This window comes from Symphalangus syndactylus, chromosome 22, assembly GCF_028878055.3.
Source record: "Symphalangus syndactylus isolate Jambi chromosome 22, NHGRI_mSymSyn1-v2.1_pri, whole genome shotgun sequence".
NCBI classification, from domain to species: Eukaryota; Metazoa; Chordata; class Mammalia; order Primates; family Hylobatidae; genus Symphalangus; species Symphalangus syndactylus.
In genome coordinates, this window is record NC_072444.2 from 61,422,076 (window position 1) to 61,439,044 (window position 16,969).

The 16,969-nt window shown below is 39.9% G+C and overlaps 1 protein-coding gene across 1 annotated transcript in view; it reads left to right on the top strand.

The window, feature by feature from the left end:
* THSD7B (thrombospondin type 1 domain containing 7B) overlaps nucleotides 1–16,969 on the top strand; it is a 1,279,053-nt gene that overhangs the window by 225,294 nt on the left and 1,036,790 nt on the right. Inside the window, exon 5 of the mRNA XM_063631314.1 lies at nucleotides 8,846–8,973. The gene's annotated coding sequence lies outside the window, so the exon portion shown is untranslated. The remainder of the gene's footprint in view (nucleotides 1–8,845; nucleotides 8,974–16,969) is intronic.

Sequence of the window (16,969 nt, forward strand, 5' to 3'; positions counted from 1 at the left end):
TTGCTGACACAGAGAGTTCATGCCAACCAGAGAAGAGCCCTTTCAACTTGCCTGGCCCATCCTCCACCCCAACTCACCCAGAGTGGGGGACAATAAGACTTACGGAGGGTAACTGCATAATTAGGACTGAGCATTTCTTTACTATGACATGGGTTGTTTTAAGGAGAAATAAACTTAAGCATACTAACCAAATATACTATGCTATACTATACTAATTATAAAAATAATTTGTAGGATACCTTCCATTTGCATCTAAGATCTCACAGTATATTGTATCAAAAATTTATGAAAACACTGTATCACAATCTATGTAGTACATTAGTGTGGTGTAGTCCTTGCCTGCAGGGAGCTTATATCCTTGCTGGAGAGATAAGCAGGAAACCACATTAAAGAACGTATTTTAGGCCGAGGTGGGCGGATCACGAGGTCAGGAGATCGAGACCATCCTGGCTAACATGGTGAAACCCCGTCTTTACTAAAAATACAAAAAATTAGCCGTGTGTGGTGGTGGGTGCCTGTAGTCCCAGCTACTCGGGAGGCTGAGGCAGGAGAATGGCATGAACCCGGGAGGAGGAGGTTGCAGTGAGCAGAGATTGCGCCACTGGACTCCAGCCTGGGTGACGGAGCAAGACTCCATCTCAAAAAAAAAAAAAAAAACCACATACACACACACACAAAACATTTTATTCATTACTGTTTATTTTATTTCTACTCTGTACCAGGGTATGCAAAGATAAAGTGAAACCTCAAAATAATTTAAAACACCAGGAGAATAAATGAATTTCTTGTGGATTTTAGGTCACCGCCTAGCAGACCACCGTTCTATTTGCCTGGCATAGCGTATTTTCTCTTTTTCCTTGTTTTAATGGTATTGGAATACCTTGAGGGAAGACATGTTCTCTCTTGTTTTCCTGATTACGCATTTCTGCTACATGCCTGACTCCTGGAGGCACTTGAGTTGCACCTTTAAGTAAATGCCTAGTTCAGAGGAAAAAAAAGAACTCTTTGAGATGAGGGAGGAAAGACCGATATCAAGACAAGTATGGGAAATCTGGGTCCTGAAGGGTGGATAAAATTTGAATAAATAAAGTATTGGGCACATGGGCACAGGGAGAGGAACAACACACACCAGGACCTATTGGGGGATGTGGGGTGAGGGGAGGGAACTTAGAGGAGGGGTCAATAGGTGCAGCAAACCACCATGGCACACGTATACCTGTGTAACATGCCTGCACGTTCTGCACATGTATCCTGGAACTTAAAGCAAAAAAAAAAAAACAAAAAAAAATATTTCTTCCCCTGTCTTACATGGTAAAGCATAAATAGATTTTATAGGTTTGGGTTTTACATTTATATCTTCATTGAATTTTGTAATGAGGTTTTTTTTGTTGTTGTTTTGTTTTTTTTGAGATGGAGTCTCACTCTGTCCCCCACGCTGGAGTTCAGTGGCCTCAATTGCCCTTGTCCACTGTTTAAAAGAAAAGCTTTAATCCATACTGAATTTTACTAATGTTCCTTTCTCCAAGGAGTAAAAAAAAAAAAAAAAAAAAGAAAAACACACACAAAAACTAGAGCACCAAAATGAGGGAAAATTTGAGAATGTACAACTCCTGAGAAATAATTTTGGGAAAGAGAGTTTAAGAAGTACTAACGGGAGCTGGCTACAGAATCATGGCCAACACCTTGCTTCCTTTGATTAATCCACTGGTCTACTGATGGATAGATGAATCTATCTCATCTACCTTAAATGTAAAATTCAGAAATGAGATGTTTGTCATAGAGACACTTATTAAGATGGGTTGAATTTTCAGAAATAAAATCATGTTTTTGCCAGCAACCTTGATTTGGCTGCTGGGTTTGAAAATGGAGACCACCTTGCTCATTGGATTATATGGAAGACATTTTCTACAAATTACATGAGTGACATCTGCAGCTCCAAGGTTTTAATGAAGATATATTTAAAGCACACATTCAACATGCAGCCTGGAAGTCACATGCTTTTTGTTGTTGTTGTTGAGACAGAGTCTCGCAGTCGACCGGGCTAGACTGTAGTGGCATGATCTCAGCTCACTGCAACCTCCGCCTCCTGGGTTCAAGTGATTCTCCCGCCTCAGCCTCCCAAAGTGCTGGGATTACAGGCGTGAGCCACTGTGCCCGGCCAGTCACATGCTTTTAAACTATTAAACACATGATAAACATTCTAGGTGTAAGCTTAAAAATTTATGAGAGGATATAAAGACTTTTAAAAAAGTCTTTTAGGGAGTGTGCTAGCAATAAAAAGCAAAATTTAAAGACCACTATCTAGTCTTCTTGGTATAATGACAAGGCTGTGACACCTCTAGATGGACGAGGCCGCCTCCTAGGAAGGAGTTTTGCAGACAGGCTTCAGGGAAGGGAAAATGGAGAGGAGGGCCCAGCAAGAGAGATGGGGGAGGGCAAAGGCAGAGACTAATGCCACAAAATGCTCCAGCAGCTCCTGCTGGGGTGGCAAAGGCTGAGCTAAGAAGGCCGAGGTTCCAGGCCTGTTCTCTGAAGCCCAGAGCTTCCCTTAGGCTGCCAAGATCGCACTTCTGCCATCTCACCAAGGCCTGTCCTGTCATAGAGAGGACCAGCAGAGGCAACAAGTTTGTGCCTTAGCAGAAACCCATCATCACAAACATAAATAGCAAACATTTACAAAAAAAAAAGAATGCTAACATTCTGAAGTGGTAAGGTCAGGGACATATCTGGGTGAGGAGAGCAACCTTTAAAAATAGATCTGTGAAAAGACTTTGAAAACCTTTGTTAAGGATGTATGGGGAGCCAGCTGTTCTCATGGTACACATGCCATCCTACCTCATTTCCTTGAAGTTTCTTTTTTCTTTTTTTTTGAGACAAGGTCTTGCCCTGTCACTCAAACTGGAGTGCAATGGCATGATCTCAGCTCACTGCAACCTCCTCCTCCTGGGCTCAAGCAATTCCCCTGCCTCACCCTCCTAAGTAGCTAGGACTACAGATGCATGCCACCATGCCCAGCTAGTTTTTGCATTTTTTCATTTTTTGTAGAGATGGGGTTTTGCAATGTTGCCCAGGCTGGTCTTGAACTTCCGAGCTCAGGTTATCACCCACCTCAGCCTCCCAAAGTGCTGGGATTACAAATGTGAGCCAATGCGTTCAGCCATTTCCTTGGAGTTTATAGAGAGCCCCACTCACCCCTTTCTCTTTCAGGGAACTTCTGGAAAGAGTATCACCAGGGTAGAGACAACAATTCTAGAGAAGAAGCCGACATCCAGTATTGTCCATGTCCAAGAAGCAGCTGCTGATCTGCTTCAATTTTTCTAATTTCTGAGGGAAAATATATTAGGCAAATCAAACTAAACACACAGGAATATTTTTGGCAGTGTTTTTTTTTTTTTTTTACTTTTTATTTTCATAGAGGAAAAATAATTGGAAACATTGATACTGACTTCTGTGAAGTCGACCTGTGAAAATGAACTGGGACCGAGAGGGAAAGGTGTTGGATCTTAATTAGTCAGAACACTGTGAAGGGGAGAGGCAAGGCTCAACACTGTGTTGGATTTCTGATTTGCTCTCACAGCCCCACTGTCTGCAGGCCTCAGCATGTGTAACCCCGTTCTGCGTCTGCTCCTGGGCTTGGCTGGCTGGTCTGGAGTGAGAGGACAGAGCAGGGGCTGGAACCTTAGCCTTGAGCCAGCTGGACTATGGTTCAGTCCTGGGCTCCAATGTCACTGGGGACTTACCCTCTTAGTAATAATGATATCTGAATTATAACAACAACAATAACATCTTCTAACACATCTGTGGAGTGCCTAATATGTGACAGGCACTATGTTAAGCTTTTCACATCTTGCGTAATATCCAAACAACCCTATAAAATCAATTCTATTATAAGGAAACTGAGGTTTAAATAATGGTCCCATGGGTGGTATGTCAGATTCTCAAACCCTCCCTCTGAAACCATGAGCTGTGCTTCCTTGCTTTTCTTCACTGCACAGCAGGAATACTGTGGAGCACCACTGCAGCAGAGCTGCAAGAATTCAGGGAGCTAGGGTGTGCAAAGCAGATGGTACAGCGACTGCCATTTTATTGAGTTAACAAATGTTGACAATGGAAAATGCTAACCACTGACGTTCATTGCGTGCTTAATACCTGCCAATCATTGTTCTACACTCTTTGTATATTCACTCATTCATTCCTCCTCTTCTCACAGCCCTATGAAGTAAGCATCACCCTTATTCCTGTCTTTACAGATGGGGCATTCAGGTTTTGGAGTGGTTAAACAACTTATTGAAAATATAACTTTCCCAAAAAACAACTTACCCAAAGCAACAGAGCTAATCCTCAGTGAGGGGGATTTGTAGCCATGCCATCTGGTTTAAGAACCCAAGCTCTGATTAAGTAACATTAACTATTATTATCACTGTAACAGGGGCTGATACAAAAGGAAAACAACAAAAAAAAGAAATAGTCTCAACAAAGGATGCAAGGTGATGTTACAATGTGTAAGAGCTCTATCTTCAGGGTGTAATCTCAGTAAACTCTTGCCTCTAGGATACAGGAAAACAGTCACTGGGAAAAACTTAAAAAAAGGATATAACTCTAGGTGAAATGAGGCATTATTCTGTTCACATTATTTTTATGGATGTTGAGCACCAATAAACTATAAATAATAAGATATAATACAAATAACTACAACGTTGTTAAGAACTTGTAGTCTAAACAATACACATCTTTAAAAGACTTGTTCCAGGTGATTGGAATATTCATTTTGCGTTGCTGAATTACTAGAAAGACCCTTTTTGTTACGTGGACACTGTGAAAGTTACGCTGGAGAACATTAAGACATCTTCCTGTGGTCTTTGGGCCTATATAGATTTCCATATTCCTCCTCTTCCTCTCTGTCCACTGAAGGAAAGCTGGAGGGCTGCCTCTGGGTGGAATGTAAGGGGGAAAAATCCTGTGGCTGTTCCCAGCATGGAGAATTATCACTGCAAATCTCATTCACAGAATGATTAAGCTGTGGATCAAGTTAGAAGTCCAGGCTGAATGGAGGCTGAGAGAAACACAATTATAGGGATGACAAGGAGACATGGGAAGGGTCCAAGAAGGGCTAAAACAAAACCATTTTCTCCTGCCATATTTGCTGGTCTGTGAATGTACTTCCATCTACCTGGGTACCCTAACCTGAAACATCAAGGAATCTTTGATTCTTCCCTGTATCAGTTAGGATAAACTATGTTCTTCAGCAGTAACAAATGACTCCAAAGCCTCTGTGGCTTTCAGCAACCAACATTTATGCTGTTTTACATTCATACTGATTGTCATTTGCTATTGTCGGAGTCTTTGCTCCAGATTGTCTGACTCAGGAACTCAGACTGATGGAGCTATCTCTATCAGGACCATGGCTGGTCTTGTGGCAGGGGGAAAAGAGAATACGGTGATCACACACCGCATCAGTAAAACCTGCTGGGAAGTGATACACGTAACTCATGTTCATATCTTATTGGCTAAAGTCTGATTTCAATGGGACAGGGGACTGTAATTCTTCCCAAGGAAGGGCAGGAGGTATTTCTCTTCATAAAGATGTTGCAATAGTCTGAATGTTGGTGTCCCTCCAAAATCCATGTTAAAACCTAACACACAATGTGATAGTATTAAGAGGTGGGAACTTTTGGGAGGTGATTAAGTCGTGAGGGCTCCACCTTCATGAAAGGGACTAGTGCCCTTATAAAAGAGACCGAAGTAAGTACCCAACTCCTTTCACCATGTGAAGAGGCATGTAGAAGGTGCTATTTATGAAGAGGAACCAACCTTCGCCAGACACCGATTCTGTTGGCTTCTTGATCTCGGATTTCCCAGCCTCCAGAACTGTGAGTAATAAATTTCTGTTGCTTATAAACTACCCAGTCTAAATAATTTTATTATGGCAGCCTAAAGGAACTAAGAGAGGCGTTTTGTATCTGGAGCCACAGAGAACAGATTTCACCTTCAAGCTCTTCTATCTTCTCGCTATATAGAGTGTGCTGTTATTTCCCCATCTCATGTCTAGAATAGGCTTTATGTTTTGGGCAGAGAGGGACTTTTTAAACATAGCACTTTCATTATCCCTATTCTACAGAGTGTGTGCTCAGTTGAGTGAATTTGTAATTTAGTGCAGTCAGGGCTTTCCCTGTACTAAGACTTGGAGATGGGTGGGTGTCTTCCTTGACCCCTCCTCATTGATACTCTCAAGTCATTTTCACTCCTTCTTCAATCAATGCTCAAATTCCACTAAAGCTTGTGTTGTCAAATGTTACTACCCAATGCCCTTCCTTCTAGGTTTTGCCTATTGACAGCAGAGTTGGTCCCTGTCATTCATTAAGGACTGTGGTTCCAGGCCTCTCCCTTCCTCCCTACTACTCCTGCCATTGTTGGGAACTTGAGCATCTATGTACATGATCACATTAAACATCTTGGCCTCTTGGTTCCTTTGTCTCCTTACTGCAAATGTTTTTCCCTCCACTCTACTTCAGGTACACTTCCCCTGGTCTTATGTTAGAATTTGTAATCACCAATAATTGCACCACTTCCAAAATCTCTGTTTCAAGTACCTTATCCTCTGATCACCAACCCGCCCTTTCCATCTCACTTCCTTTAAAGTATTCCAAGTAGAATAATTCTTTAATCACTCTGAGGCCTTCAATCTATTGCCCTTACTATTTTGTCACTGTTCGTCTTTCTGTGTGTCACGATATCCTCTATATTCAGCTTAGACACCTACTGCAGTTGGCCAAACTGTGAGGCTAAGGGCACAATCCACCAGACTGCTATGTCAGCCCAAAACTATTGACACCAACTGCAAGTTTGGGGGTATATTAGTTTCCTAGTGCTGCTGTAACAAAGTACCACAGACTGAGTAGTTAAACAATAGAAATTTGTTTTTTATGATTCTGGAGGTTAGAAGTCTAATATCAAGGTCTTGGCAGGCTTGGTTCCATCTGAGGGCTGTGAGGAAGAATCTCTTCATGCCTCTGCCTGAACTTCTAGTGGTTTGCTTGCAATTTTGGCATTTCTTGACTTGCAGAAGTGTCACCCAAATCTCTGGCTTCATCTTCATATGATGTTTACCTGTGTCTGTGTCCAAATTTCCCATTTTTATGAAGATACCAGTCATCTTGGATTAGAGATCAAGATCGTCTCACTGTACTCTAGTGTGACCTTACCTCAACTGATCACATCTATGATAACCATGTTTCCAAATAAGGTTACGTTCTGAAGTACTGGGAGCTAGTTCCAACTTCAACATATAAAGTTTTGGGGGTACACAATTCAACTGATAATAGAGATGCCCAAAACTATTCTCAAGTTTGATAATTTGCTAGAAAGACTCAGAAATCACTGAAAGCTATTACACTCATGCTTATGTTTATAATAGGAAAAGGATATATTAAAATCAGCCAAGGGAAGACATGTATAGAGTACAGTCTAGGAGGATTCTGAATGCAAAGCTCAGGACATGCTACTTTCCCTACGTTGATATGTGACAATGTGCACGAAGTATTGCCAACTCCGGAAGCTCATGGAAGCTTCAGTGTTTAGAGTTTCTATTGGAGCTTCACTACGTAAGCATGATTGGTTGATTGTTTGCCCACACAGTTGCACTATGGTTGTCTTTTCTGGAGTGACCAGCCCCTACTGTAAGGCTATCAGCTGTGGCCAGTCCAGCTCTGAGTTATCTTGTTTGCATAAACTATCAGGTGTGGTCTCAGGAGCTCACCATCAATAACAAAGATTTTCTTATCACAAAGGAAATGTCAGTAGAGATTACCTTCCAGGAGCCAGGACAAAGGCCCCACCTCTCTTTTGATAAGGCCAAATTCCTTATTACACAGCACCCATCCTTCTTTGATTACTGCCTCCATTAAACTCATCTGATTAAACCCTTATCTGGTGAAATCTAACTCCCATTCAATGCCTGTACTCCAGCAGCTAAGCACTACTGGAGAAAATACCCAAACAAGGTAGACGAGTCCCAGTTTATAACCACACATCTGAAATGTGCACTGTACTCTGCCAGACAGTCCTACAGTTCCCCAGGACAGCCCCTTTTCCTCACTGTACATACACCTGCCCCATCTATACAAGCCTCTCTCAGATGATGAATATCTTACTCTTTATTGAAAATTATGGTTATAGTAAGAGCAACTTCATATTTCCTTTGCCAAATCCATCAGCCTTTGAGCTTCTTCACTCTACATGTTCTATCCATCCCATAAAAGAAAATTTCACAATCTTCCGTTGGTCTCAGACTTAAAACAAAGGTAATCCTTGATTTCTTCATACCTCACATTCAATGTATGAGCAAGTTGTGTCAGTGACACCTTCACAACATATTCTGAATCTGACCACTTCTCACCGTCTCCACTGTTAAAGCCTTAATGCAGCTCTGTACCTGGAACAAGTGCAGACATTTCTTAAGCAGTTTTTGCTACCATTTTCTATACCTCTCCAGTATTTTCTCCATGCAGCAGCTAGAGTAATCTTTTCCAAGTGTGAATAATATATAATCACCATCTTGTTGCCAATTACAATAAAATCCATTCTCTTTTCATGATCTGTGCACACACTGAGATTATTTCAATCTCAGAGACTGTGGCAAACGATGGCTAGTTAGTTGCTCACTTAACTGTTTGTTACTCCTGGCCACACACATTTCCTTGATCCCCTCACAGGTGAGTATTTAAGTTGTAGCCAATAGAGTCTGAGCAGAAATGACACACATTATTTCCAGGTCTGGTCCATAAAACTGTCTATGTGCAAGCTTAAGTTCCTTCTCCCTCTTTCTTTATTTACTACTTGAATGCAGAGGAGGATGAGGACTTAAAGATGGTGAATCCACATTGCGGAAGGAGTCTCAGTCTCTGATTGGTCCTGAGGAGCAAGACATCCCTCCCTGCACTCCTGAGGCCTGTAATGAACTGTGCTCCAGTCCAGGTGAGACATATACTCACATTGTGTTATGCTATTGAGATTAGGGGCTGTTTGTTACAACTGTTAACAAAGCTCTTGCACTTTCTCCTCCTCTTTTTTGAATTCTCTTTTCCAAGTTCTTTTTCTGGCTTCCTCCCTCTCAAGGTCTATGGCTCAGCTCAAATGTCCCCTTCCCCTCAAGAGACTTCCTCTGACATCTCTATCTAAAATAGTCCCCCACTATGATTTTATTTTATTTAACTTTATTTTAGGTTCAGGGGTACATGTGCAGGTTTGTTACATAGGTAAACCATGTGTCATGGGGTTGGTGTACAGATTATTTTGTCACCCAGGTAATAAGCATAGTACCTGATAGGTAGTTTTTTGATTCTCTCCCTCCTCTCACTCTTCACCCTCAAGTAGAGCCTAGTGTCTGTTGTTCTCTTCTTTGTGTCCATGTGTACTCAATGTTTAGCTCCCATTTATAAGTGAGAACACGCAGTATTTGGTTTTCTGTTCCTGCATTAGTTTGCTTAGAATAATGGCCTTCAGCTTGATCCATTGTTGCAGAGGACATGATCTCATTTTTATGGTTGCATAGTATTCCATGTACCATATTTTCTTTTACCAGTCTACTGTTGATGGGAATATGGGTTGATTCCATGTCTTTGCTATTGGGAATAGTGCTGTGATGAACATATGTGTGTGTGTGTCTTTGGTAGAATAATTTACATTATTTTGGGTATATACCCGATAATGGGATTGCTGAGTCAAATGGTAGTTCTAAGTTTTTTGGGAAATCTCCAAATTGCTTTCCACAGTGGCTGAACTAATTTACATTCCCACCGCTCTGTATAAGTATTCCCTTCTTTCTGCAACCTCACCAGCATATGTTATTTTTTGATGATTTATAGTAGTCATTCTGACTGGTATGATATTGTGTCTCATTGTGGTTTTGATTTGCATTTCTGTAATGATTAGAGATGTTGAGCATCTTCTCATATGCTGGTTGCCTGAGTGTATGTCTTCTTTTGAAAAGTGTCTATTCATGTCCTTTGCCCACTATGTAATGGGGTTGTTCATTTATTGCTTATTAATTTGCTGAAGTTCCTTAAAGATGCTGAATGTTAGACCTTTGTTGGATGCATAGTGTGCAAATATTTTCTCCCATTCTGTAGGTTGTCTGTTTACTCTGTTGATGGTTTCTTTTGCTGTGTAGAAGCTCTTTAGTTTAATTAAGTCCCATTTGTCAATTTTTGTTTCTGTTGCAATTGCTTTTGGTGTCTTTGTCATCATATCTTTGCCAAGACCTATGTCTAGAATGGTATTTCCTTGGTTATCTTCCAAGATTTTTATAGTTTTAGATTTTACATTTAAGTCTTTAATCCATATTGAATTGATTTTTGTATATGGTGTAAGGAAGGGATCCAGTTTCAATTTTCTGCTTATGGCAGAATAGAAAACCAAATACTGCATGTTCTCACTTATAAGTAAGAGCTAAATGATGGGAACGCATGGACACAAAGAAGGGAACAACAGACAGTGGGGCCTTTTTGGGGGTGGAGAGTGGGAGGAGGAAGAGGATCTGAAAAAATAACTATTGGGTACTAGGCTTAGGACCTGGGACAAAATTATCTGTACAACAAACCCCCATTACATGAAGGTTATATAACAAACCTGCACATGTGCTTCTGAACTTAAAAGTTTAAAAAGGAAAAAGAAAAAAAATCTGCATATGACTAGCCAGTTATCCTAGCACCATTTATTGAATAAGGAATCCTTTCCCCATTGTTTGTTTGTGGCAACTCTGTCAAACATCAGATGGTTGTAGGTGTGCAGCATTATTTCTGGGCTCTCTCTTCTGTTCGCTTGGTCTATGTATCCATTTTTGTACCAGTACCATGCTGTTTTGGTTACTGTAGCCTTGTAAGGGTAATGTGATGCCTTCAGCTTTGTTCTTTATGCTTAGGATTGTCATGGCTATTTGAGCTCCTTTTCAGTTTCATATTAATTTTAAAACAATTTTTTTCTAATTCTGTAAAAAGTCTCCCACTATTATTGTGTGGCTAAGTCTCTTCATAGGTCTCTAAGAACTTGCTTTATGAATCTGGATCTCCTGTGTTGGGTGTATGTATACTTAGCATAGTTAGGTCTTCTTGTTGAATTGAACTTGTTGCCATTATGTAATGCCCTTGTCTTTTTTGATCATTGTTGGTTTAAAGTCAGCTTTGTCTGAAGTTAGAATAGCAATCCTTGCTTTTTTCTGTTTTCCATTTGCTTGGTAGATTTTTCTCCATCCCTTTACTTTGAGCCTATAGGTGTGATTGCATGTGAATGGGTCTCTTGAAGACTATATGGTTAGGTCTTGCTCCTTTATCCAGCTTGCCACTCTGTTCCTTTTAAATGGGGCATTTAGTCCATTTACATTCAAAGTTAATATTGATATGTATGAATTTGATTCTGTCATGTTTTTAGCTTGTTATTATGTAGACTTGATTGTGTAGTTGCTTTATAGAGTCAGTGGTCTAGGTACTTAAGTGTGTTTTTGTGGTGGCTGATTATAGTCTTTCCTTTCCATGTTTAGCACTCCCTTAAGGACTTCTTCAAAGGCAAATCTGACAGTAAAAAATTTCTTCAGTATTTGCTTGTCTGAAAAGAATCTTATTTTTCCTTTGCTTATGAAGCTTAGTTTGGCTGGATATGAAATTCTTCATTGGAATTTCTTTTATTTAAGAATGCTGAATATAGGCCTCCAATCTCTTCTGGCTTATAGGGTTTCTGCTGAAAGGTCCACTGTTAGCCTGATGGGGTTCTCTTTGTAGGTGACTTGCTTCTTCTCTCTAGCTGCCTTTAACATTTTTTCTTTCGTTTGACCTTGAAGAATCTGATGATTATGTGTCATGTGGACTATTGTCTTGTGTAATATCTCATAAGGATGCTCTGCATTTCCTGGATTTAAATGTTGTACTCTTTAGCAAGGTTTAGGAAATATTAGTGGATGATATCCTCAAATACGTTTTCCAAGTTGCTTGCTTTCTCTCCCTCTGTTTTAGGAATGCCAGTGAGTCATAGACTTGGTCTCTTTACATAATCCCATAGTTCTCAGAGGTTTTGTTTATTCTTCTCTATTGTTTTTTCTTTATTTTTGCCTATTTTGGAGAACCGGTCTTTGAGCTCTGAGATTATTTCCTCAGCTTGGTTGATTCTTCTGTTAATACTTGTGATTGTATTATGAAAGTCTTGAAGTGAGTTTTTCAGCTCTGTTAGATAAATTTGGTACTTTCTCAAATTTACCATTTCATCTTTTATCTCCTGTATCATTTTATTGTATTCTTTAGATTCTGTGGATTGGTTTTTGGCTTTTTCCTGAATGTCAGTGATCTTCGTTTTTATACATTATTCTGAATTGTATTTCTTCATTTCAGACATTTCAGCCTGGTTAGGAACCATTGCTGGGGAACTAGTGTGGTCACTGTGAGGTAAGAAGACACTCTGGGTTTTGCATTGCCAGAGGTCTTGTGCTGGTTCTTTCTCATCTGTGTAGGCTGATGTTCCTTCAGTCTTTTAAGTTGCTATCTTTGAATGGATTTTTTTGCTTTTGTCTTCTTTGATGTCCTTGGGGGCTTGGAGTATAAGGTGGGTTCAGTTTGATGGGGCTTTTTTCTGGAAGATTGTAGAGGGCTGTAGCTCAGCTCAGCATTCCTGATCTGCATGCTGTCACCCTGGGGGGCTGGTACCGGACCCCCGGCTTTGTTCTCTGGCCCCTCAAGGTAAGGAACCCGCTCACTGGAGGGGCCAAGGTGTTCCTGGTCTGTTGATCACAACACTCTGACAGGTGGTGCCAGCCAAAGCACTTTGTCCAGGCAGTGGCAGTGGGATTCATGTTTGCTTACATGTTCTAGCAGCTGTGGCAGCATGGCAGGATGCACATGCATTGGCTAGAGGGGTACTGGCAAGAGCAGGACTGCAGTGTTCCTGTATGCATTTGTGCTGGGGCATGGCACAGGTGGGGTTGGGGTTGTTGTGGTGTTCACGTTTGCACTCATGCTGGCAGTGATGGGGGCAGAGTGCTGGCACATACGAGACTGCTGGCCTCCATGCATATGTTTGCACCAGCGGCTGTAGTGGGGTGGCAGTGGATGGTGTTGCCAGTGTTTGTGTATGCATTTATGCCAGAAGTACCCACCATCATTTTGTCTAATTGTCTATCTAAGCTCTTCAAAAACACCTACCATTATCTGAAATGATAAATATAAATTTCCATTTGTTTATTTATTTGTTCATGGTACATACATGGCTGTCTTCGCCTCTAGAGTATAAGTTCTATCAGGGTGTAAATTTTGCCTGTCTTGTTTGTCACTATATTCCCAGCTCTTGGAAAAGTACCAGGCACATAGAAGACACTCAACAAACACCTATTTTAAATTGAAAGTTACATTTTAAAAGGCTCCAAAGAGATTTAGAATGACAGCATAAGTTCCTAATATGATATTACTTTTTTATCTAAAGGAAGGATTTGCTTTCATAGCCTTGTCTTACAAATAAGGAGGGAGTAGAAAGGCCAGTTCTAGGAAAAGAAGTGGAAATTCTATGGCTTTAAGGCATTGAATATCTGGCTTCTTACCATTAGACCTTTAGGTGGCAGCCAAAAGTATTTATGCTGAGTCCCACCTTTCCTATTTTTGAGTACATTTTCACTATTGAGCCATACAGTTATCATGTCAGAGACCTTGTTCAACACAATGCAGATGAATAGGAGGAAGAAAGGAGAAAATGAAGAAATAGAAACCATTGAGGAAAAAGGTCTCTAACTCCAACTCAATCTCTATGTCTAGCCTAGTAGAAGGTAATCTCATTGCTTTTCCTGAACCATAGCAATAGCCTCCAGATGTTACACTGGTCCTATTCCCTAACTTTTTTCCTATTCAAACTTCCAGAAAAACGTTTCCAAAGCCCAAATCTGGTTAGAACACTTCAGTGGCTTCTTATTGTTCAAGGCCTTATATGGTCCACTCAGGTCTACCTCTTTATTTCTGCTGGACTTCCACAGGACACTGCTCTAGCCACCTCTCTTGGTGGGACTCACTAGAATCCATGAGGCCAGGGACTGTGTTCATTTCTATTTACTATTCTATCTTTAGGGCCAAGCACAGTGCCAACAAATAACTATGTTCAATAAATATCCGTTTGAATGAATGGATGAGTAAAAGAATGAATGACGTTCAGGTTGTGTCTCAACTGATAGTAAGGGAAAGGCTAAAGCTGTTAGAGGTATGAAAGTCAGAACAAGTAAATGGATTCTATTGTACAAGTGAAATAGAAATTTCAGTCATCATGTCAGCTGTGGCCAGTGAGTAGGGGTGGGAGGCAGTAAGCTAGATATGCAGGTCTCTGCTGTGAAGGTATTCAACCTCTTGCTTGCAAACTGCTTGTAGTCATTAAAGCCCAAAGGTAGTGTGATTGTCTCCGGGTCAGGGATACTTACTCACAGGAGATTCCTGGAAACCTTAATAACCAAACTGAATCACCTGCATTGCAGCCTCTGTTCGCCATGGTACAGGGCAACTGAGTGGTCATCAACATTGACTGATTTTTTTATCTAAATCTTTTGTACCAGTTTTTCAAGCCACAGCTTCCTGCTTGTCACATTCACATAATAACATTTATCTTCTGTAGGGGGAAAAACAGAAGGAGAGATTCTTATACTGGGAGTGTTTTATAACAGACATCAACTGACAAACATGAAAGACAACAGGTTGAAGATAATAATATATAATGAGACCATACACATTGATATGTAAAACAATGGGATCTCCAATAGAAAAGTGGAAAACCCATTCATCAAAGAGGAAATCAAACTAATACACATAAAAACATGTTCAACCTCTTTAAGTATCAAAGACAATAGAAAATAAAAAAAGATACTATTGACAATAATGTTTAAAGATTTAAAAATATGTTGTCAGCAAGACTGCATGTAAGAGACACTTTGATAGAGTGCTTATGAAGGGGTGAATTGCTTAAACTTTTTTTAAATGGCAAAGCATCTTGGTAATATATAACAGGGCACAGATAATATTTTATACCCTTTGTAAATCATCGTCTGAAAATCAATCCAAAAGATGTTTGACACAGTGTTATTTACATTAAAAAATAAAACCTCATGAAAATATACCTTAAATATATAATAACAGAAGTTTCACAAATATGGTACAGTCATAAAATATTTATGAAGAATTTTAATAGAGAAAATGCTCATAAGGATATTTAGTAAACCGATCATAGTTCAAAGCTGTATGAAAATTAGATGTCAAGTATAAAAGAATATTTGCATATAATAAAAAACTATATAAAATGTCATTATGTCTAGACATAAAGAAGAAAATAAAAACCAGCCTACTCTCACAATTCTGGGTACACATGTAAGACAGCACAGTATGATTCTTTATATTGATTATGTATTTCCAAGATAACTACACTAATCATATATGTTTAGAATATTATGAAAAAAAGTTATTGAAAACACAGTGGTTTTCAGGTCAGCTGGAGCTGGGTTCTGATCATGATTCTTCCACTTCTTATCGTGATATTGACTAAAATGGTCAGAATCTATGGGTTTCAGTTTTCTCATTTGCACAGTGGGTACAATAATGTACATTACAGAAGAAGACTTGTAAGATCAAACGACATGAAACTCATAAAGTGCTTAGTATAGTACATGATAGAGTAGCCTTCAATGAATTTTAGTTTCTTATCTTAGAATCACATAATTTGAGGATTCCAGAATGCTCGAGCACATTTTATCTCACGTTTACGTGAGTCAGATAGGAGAGCTGTTAATGGTGAGAGAAGCTCATCTCAGCTGCATAGCTCCTGAGCAGCAAACCTGTACTTGAACCCAAACCTCTTGATTTTGCATCCCTGTTCTGTGTTCTTTGTGCTAAGCCTCCTTGCTTCCCAGAGGAACAGAGTTCAGCTTTGAATTACTCCCATTTTTTGTTTGTTTTGATGTTTTTTATGCCATTTATCTTTGCAAAGTGGAGCAAATTTTCTAGAGTGATTGTTGATGTTGAAGCTAAGGAAATTACATTCTGAGAGAAGAATTTAAATGACAAATACTGCTGGATATCAGCTGAGGGTCACTGAGTGCAGAAAAGTGACAGGACAAATAAAAGGAAGTTGGGTTAACCTATCTGGAAACTTAAGCTTTACCTTGTAGCAAAGCAAAAAGGGCTATGCTTGAGAAAGAGGATATTAACATATTCACCACTAGACAGCCTTCTAACTGGCATCTTCTTCTTGCCTCCCTTCTGGCGGGTCCAGATTTCACACTGTAAGCAGGATAAACTTTATAAAATCTGTCTTTGCTTAAAGCCCCTCCTAGACCTCTTGGGATTGCACCTAATTAAATGGGCTCTGTGAAATCCCTTGACCTTCTGTAAAGTCCTTCAATACTCTATCCTATGTGCCTCCACAGTCTATGGTTTAAGTTTCTGTTACTATATCATAATTACCCATCGACTTGTCTGTCTCCTATATGGAACTGCAAACTTCTTTTATTATTATTATTATTATTATTATACTTTAAATTTTAGGGTACATGTGCACAATGTGCAGGTTTGTTACATATGTATCCATGTGCCATGTTGGTGTGCTGCACCCATTAACTCGTCATTTAGCATTAGGTATATCTCCTAATGCTGTCCCTCCTCCCTCCCCCAACCTCACAACAGTCCCCAGAGTGTGATGTTCCCCTTCCAGTGTCCATGTGTTCTCATTGTTCAATACCCACCTATGAGTGAGAACATGCAGTGTTTGGTTTTTTGTCCTTGAGATAGTTTACTGAGAATGATGTTTTCCAGTTTCATCCATGTCCCTACAAAGGACATGAACTATCATTTTTTATGGCTGTATAGTATTCCATGGTGTATATGTGCCACATTTTCTTAATCCAGTCTATCGTTGTTGGACATTTGGGTTGGTTCCAAGTCTTTGCTATTGTGAATAGTGCCACAATAAA